Genomic DNA, 6,283 nt, shown 5'->3' on the forward strand with positions numbered 1-6,283 from the left:
GAAAAAAAACCACTTTGGCGCCTGACGGCGCTTGCCTCACTGCCGCCCGGAGCTGTCATTGGTTGGCTGAAGTAATGACGTAGGCTGACCGGAGGCCGTTCCCGCGCCATTATGGGAAGTGTAGTTTCATTCTCTCTGCAGCAAGAGTTAACACGCTGGCAGTTTTTCACCGGGATACTACAAATACCAGGAGCCGTGGGGAGGGATGCGCAAGAGATTCTGAAGTGCGGTGCCTCTGTTTATTTGTTGATTTTTGTACCGGGAATGACGGGAATTGTATGCGCCTACATAACACAACTAGGAACAACTTTTCACCTGTTCTTACTGCTGTGATTACATTCTCTGGCGTTTGTGAGTCATGGATCTCAATGCTAGGAAAATATCGAATGCTAGAATATCCAGCAAAGTTCGGGCAATTTGAACTCTTTTAAAACAGAACTCGCTGCTGGAATTATCCTCAGTACCCACTCCTAAAAACATAAATGGGATGTCTGACTGCCTTCCGTGTAACTTAGTTTATATTAAATATGAAGTGAATATTTTCCATATTAAAAGATGCACAAATACTTCTCAAAAGTATCATATATTATGCAGTCTATCTCGTCATTCTAATGAAAGCTGATCTATACGTGCAAACTGCATTCGCAAAAAAAAAAAAAATAGCAAGCAGGGATAAGGGACGGAGCCTTAATATCTAATGGACTGTGCTAAGAATAACTTTATGGTTACTAAATAACCTCTATTACACGTATATAGTCCTGTGCGTTGTCTTTTTCTGCTTTTTGACTCCACCTCGCAAATGTTCACCCATGATATTCCCTCACTGTTCAGTTTTTCTCTTAAAAATGTTTGCACTCAGTAAAGCTTGGCTATTATTTTCCACCTGTCTACTATCTTCGTGTTTGGGGGAAATTTGTTTTTAGTTCATAACTTAATGTTAACATCTGTGTATTTCATTGAAGTCGAAATACTTCATGCATTTGTGTTTCCTGCTTCCCCCTCTGTGTACTGAAGACATTTTCACAGCTTCTAATCAGGACACTTACCTGTTATATTTATGAATCTCAAAGATAATGTACCTCAATCCTAATAACAATTACCTAATTTATTTTCTGTTCTTTTATCTAAAATCCAGTGTCAAATCTACCTCCTCCACCTCCTTCCTGGCTTCTAACTGCTTTTAAGATCTCTGTTTTCACAATTTCAAAGCAATGAATCTAGGTATGATTCCTCCCTCCCTTCTTTCCTTCTTCCTTCCTTCACTCCCTAACTTCCTCTTTCCTTAAAAAAAAATTTTTTTAACCATTTGAGAGTATTCCCGAATCTCAGGATTATTGTCCTGTAACAATTCTAGAAAATTCTCAGCCATTTTATCTTTAGTGTTGCTTATTTCCCATTTTCTTCATTATCTCTTAGAACATCTCTAATACAGATGTCTCACTTTATCCTCCACTTCTCCTAATCTTTTTTAGGTGGTTCACCTCAAAATTTTCAAATAGTTTTTGTTTTTAGAATATCTGTTCAGTTTTATGTCCGAGCCATTTTCTAATTTTTTAAATACAAATTAAACAGTCTTTATTCGGTGCCTGTTAAATCCAATATTGAAAATTGTATGAGTCTTTTGTGCCGCCTGTTATTTCTTCTAGCTTTTGCTCATCGTGCCTCTTTTCTTGTGGCTTGTGATTTTTGATCCTGTACTCATCTTTCTGGAATTGTAACTGCGGGGATTCTTTGAGACTTGAGTTGAAAGTGAGTTTTTCTAGATAGTAATACATTTTGCTTTCTGCAAGTTCCTTGGAGGCACCAAAAGCCCTAGGACCAGATTAAATTCTTCACTGGAGATTTATGGGATTGCACAGGTAAATTGAATTTGGGCCTAAAGTCCAAATAGCTTTTTATACATTCTCAGGGAAGACTTTTTCTTTCTTTCCTGGGTCCCAAGGTCAAGACAGGCATTTTTCCTTAGTGCATCAGGTGTTTTTCTCATTTACCTTTACACTAGGAATGTAGCCCTTTGGGGCCCCAGATTTTTGTCTCCTAATAAACTCCCCCTTTTAGATGGGCCCTTGGCATTATTTCCTGACCGTGGCAACTACACAGCTATCAAAGCAGGAGCTCTGGGTGTACAGAATTTGGCAGATAATCTTGTAGCAAGACTCTACATTGGCTCTCACTTTTTTTCTTAGGATATTTTCCTTTTTCTTCCTCCCCTCACCTGCCCCAAAAATTCCTTCATTTCCTACCAGTTCATCAATGTATTTGATTGTTTTTTAACCCAGCATTTTTTGTTGTTTTCAGCAGGTGGCTGATTCAGATAGCTAAAATAGCATTGTGTCAGAAATAGAAGTATATCATCTCAATGTAAACTGGGCTTCTTCAGGGAGTTTCTGACTTTAAGAAAAATGAGATACTAGATGGTTCCCAATTCAGTTAATACATATACACATTTCAGAGAAACTAAAAAATAATAAAGCAAAACACTATATATTTAACTTAATGAATGTAATTCGTATTTTTGGACCACATGTCAGCTACAGAAAATTGTGACAGCTCCTTACATCATTAGGTCATAAAGGAGATACCACTTGGAGTGGCTTCCCACTTACAACCAGTACAGCATTTCTAGGCTGTGCCCCTCATATACAGGGTTGACCATATCTGTATTACATTATTATGCTTTTTAGTTGTAGCTTATTAATTTAACAGGGGCAGGCCATAGCTAAGCATATTAGATGTACTCTCTTGGAATTTGAAACTGAGAATGAGACTTGGAGAGGGAAGGAATTATAGCAGAATTGCATTAATTGCAGCACAATAAATAACATTATCTGCAAGTTCTCATGAGCAAGTTTAGTTTTATCCTTGGTGGTTTTCCCTTCTGTCATTTTTCTCCAACATTGGTTGTATCACCTTGAGAAAGATATTTTAAAACTCCTTTCCTTCACTTCCTGATCAGTATGCTAGAAATAGCAATAGTAAGAAAATCAAAGGAGTTTTAGAGTGAAATGATACTATCTATGCAAAGCACTTAGGTCAATTCCTGGTAAATGTTAAGATACCATAAATGTCAGCTTCTGTTACCATCACCATTGATGTCATTTAAGTCCCTTCCTACATTGTCCGTATTGCTAATGCTCCTTTTGCTACTCTTAGCTTTGTCTTTTGCCCCTGCTTCTTTGAGGCTTTGAGGCTGGCCACCACCTAGAACTCACTAAAGATTTTTTCACCTCCAACTGTTGTACTGCCACTGTCTTTAAGTTCAAAGGGGAAGTGATGCAAGGAAGGCTGTGTAAGAGTACTGCACTGAAAGCTACTGGCTACATATAAGGAATTAGGATGTGGGGAAAGGGTTAAAAATGAATGCAAAATATGATTGTTATTAGAAGTCCAAGAGAAAGGAAAACTTAAATTCTTCATATAGCATGACCTCTGGGGGATGTTTGGCCTTATATCTTTTTTTTTTAATTCCTCACCTGAGGACATGTTTCCATAGATTCTTAGAAATGTGGAGGGAAAGAGAGACATCAGTGTGAGAGAGAAGCATCAATTTGTTGCTTCCAGAATGTACAGGATCAAATCCACAACCTAGGCATGTACCCTGACTGGGAATCAGAACCAGCAACCTTTAGGTATACTGGATGACGCTCCAACCTACTGAGCCTTGCGGCCAGGGCAGCCTGATGCCTTAAAGTTCTGTCACTTTCTGTCTTACAAAGAAAACCACCATCTTGAGACCTTGCTTTTGAAGCACTGAAATAAAATATTTTCTTAACTAATGAATACAACTACTCCCACTGTGGTGGTTACGTGATGATGGCTGCAAGGGAGGACACTGAGAGGTACAGCACTCTTAGTGTCATGGTGTTGCTTAAGTTGCCTTCTCATCTAGTTCAACATGTGTGTTTTTAGGACTGAACTGATGGAGTAAACAAGTCTATTTGTCATTCAGAATTAGATCATAAGTGGATCCCTGGGAACAGATAACATTTATCAATGCTTAGAGCCTTGATTCATAATGAGACTACATTACAGATATGATTGCTAACTTGTAGACCAGTGGTTCTCAACCAGGGGTGCTTTTGCCCCCACAGGGGCATAGAGCAACATCTGAAGACATTATTAGTTGTCACAACTTGGGGAAGTGTGTACATCTAGTGTGTAGAGGCCAGGGCTGTGGCTGCTGCTGCTAAATACTGTGGAGTTCCACAAGCTGCAAAAATTGTTGTCCTGTCCAAAACGTCAATAGTGCCAAAGTCAAGAAAACCTGTTGCAGACAGAGATTGTAGTTGAACAGTACCACCATTCTTGGGTCAATGGTCCATGCCTATCAGTAACACTGCCTATTTACTTAACCAAACAGTGTTGATTTGAGAAAATTGTACAGCAGAAGGCAGTGGTAAATAAATTTTTATGTTATATTATCATTTGTCCTCCAGAGTTTTCTTCCTTTTCCTATTTCTCTAATCCCTAAAATAAAAACAATAACCGAAACAGAACAATGAAACTAAAGAAAATATCTTTGTATTTTTGAGAGAAAAAAATCCACCACATTTTATACAAAAGTATATTAAAGATTTTAAAAGTTTCACAAATATAGGAACCATGATATTTTTATCTTCTTAGTGCTTACATTAAACACTAATGTCTGCAACTTTTTACTCATTGAAAAACCCAACTAATGGCATCTAAATATTAATAAAATAAAATGTATCACCTAATACTAATATATAATTGCTGGTACATTTTTTAACCCTCACTCAAGGATATATTTATTGATTTTAGAGAAAGAAGAAAGGTGGGGAGAGGGAGAAATATCAATCAGTTGCCTCCTGTATGCACCCTGGAACCCAAACCCAGGGGGTTATGTGCCCTGACCAGGAACCAAACCCACAACATTTTGGTGTACAGGATGAAGCTCCAACCAACTGAGCCACCTGACAGGTGGCTCAGATGATTTTTTTTAATAGACATTCTAGTATGTAATAAACTATTTCTGGGAACTGCAGTACCCAAAACTCTACTAAAATCATGTGTTCCTTTGTAGGTGGTTTAATAAATTTAAGAGACATTTATTCATACATTAGACTCAGCATCCTCATGGAACTTTCCAAATATCTCTGTTTTTTTTTTCCAAATTAAATAAATACTCATAAGAATACCAAAAAGTTAACGAGAACTTGAGATAGGTCCTCTTTGGAGAAACTTTCAATATTATTACACTTTCCTTTGGTAAAAATAAGAAGAAGAAGAAAAATTATGATAAAGTGAAAGACCAGGAATCTGCCAAATCTGAATCAAATCTATCAGTATTTTCATGTGTTTTCAGAATTTTGTCTGGTTGCAATGAAAGCCTTTACTATTTCAAGATTTTAAGTGCTGACTTTATTTTCTTCTAATGTTTTAAGATTTCTTTCCTTTATTAATATTTTTAAACAATTTTAAATTTGGCTTTGACTTACTATATGAGATTTGTTTACTTTTTGATTTGTTTTCTTTGCCCAAGGAGATATATCAGAAAAAAAATATTACTAAGAGAAATATCAGCAAGTTTACTGCCTAGGTTTTTTTTTTCTAGGAGTTCTATGGTTTTAAGTCTTACACTGAAGTTTTTAATCCATTTTGAGCTTATTCTTGTATATGGTGTAAGAAAGTGATCTAGTTCCATTTTTTTGCATATGTCTGTCCAATCTTCCCAACACCGTTTATTGAATAGATTGTTTTTACTACATTGTATATTCTTGGCTCCTTTGTCATATGCTAATTGACCATACAGGTGTGAGTTTATTTCTGGGCTCTCTATTCTGGTCCATTGATCTATGTGTTTTTACGATAGCACCATGCTGTTTTGATTACTCTGGACTTGTACTATAGTTTGATATATGCAGCATGATACCTCCAGCTTTGTTATTCTTTCTCTAGAGCTGTGGCTAACTGGAGTCTTTTATGGTTCTATATAAATTTTAGAATTATTTGTTCTAATTCTGTGAAAAATGCCATTGATAATTTGATAGGAATTACATTGAATCTGTAGATTGCTTTGGGTAGTTTATGTGGAGTACCTCATTAATTGTTTCACAGATATTGAACCAACATTGCATCCTGGGTAAAATCTCACTTGATCATGATATATGATCTTTTAATGTATTGCTGAAATCAGTTTGCTAATATTTTTTGATAATTTTTGCATTTATGTTCATCAGGATATTACCTTATAATTTTCTTTTTTTTTTTTTTGTAATGTCTTGGTCTGGTTTTGGAATGAGAGTAATGCTCATCTCATAAA

Source organism: Phyllostomus hastatus, unplaced genomic scaffold (assembly GCF_019186645.2).
Source record: "Phyllostomus hastatus isolate PE091 unplaced genomic scaffold, TTU_PhHast_1.1 phas_contig_118, whole genome shotgun sequence".
NCBI classification, from domain to species: Eukaryota; Metazoa; Chordata; class Mammalia; order Chiroptera; family Phyllostomidae; genus Phyllostomus; species Phyllostomus hastatus.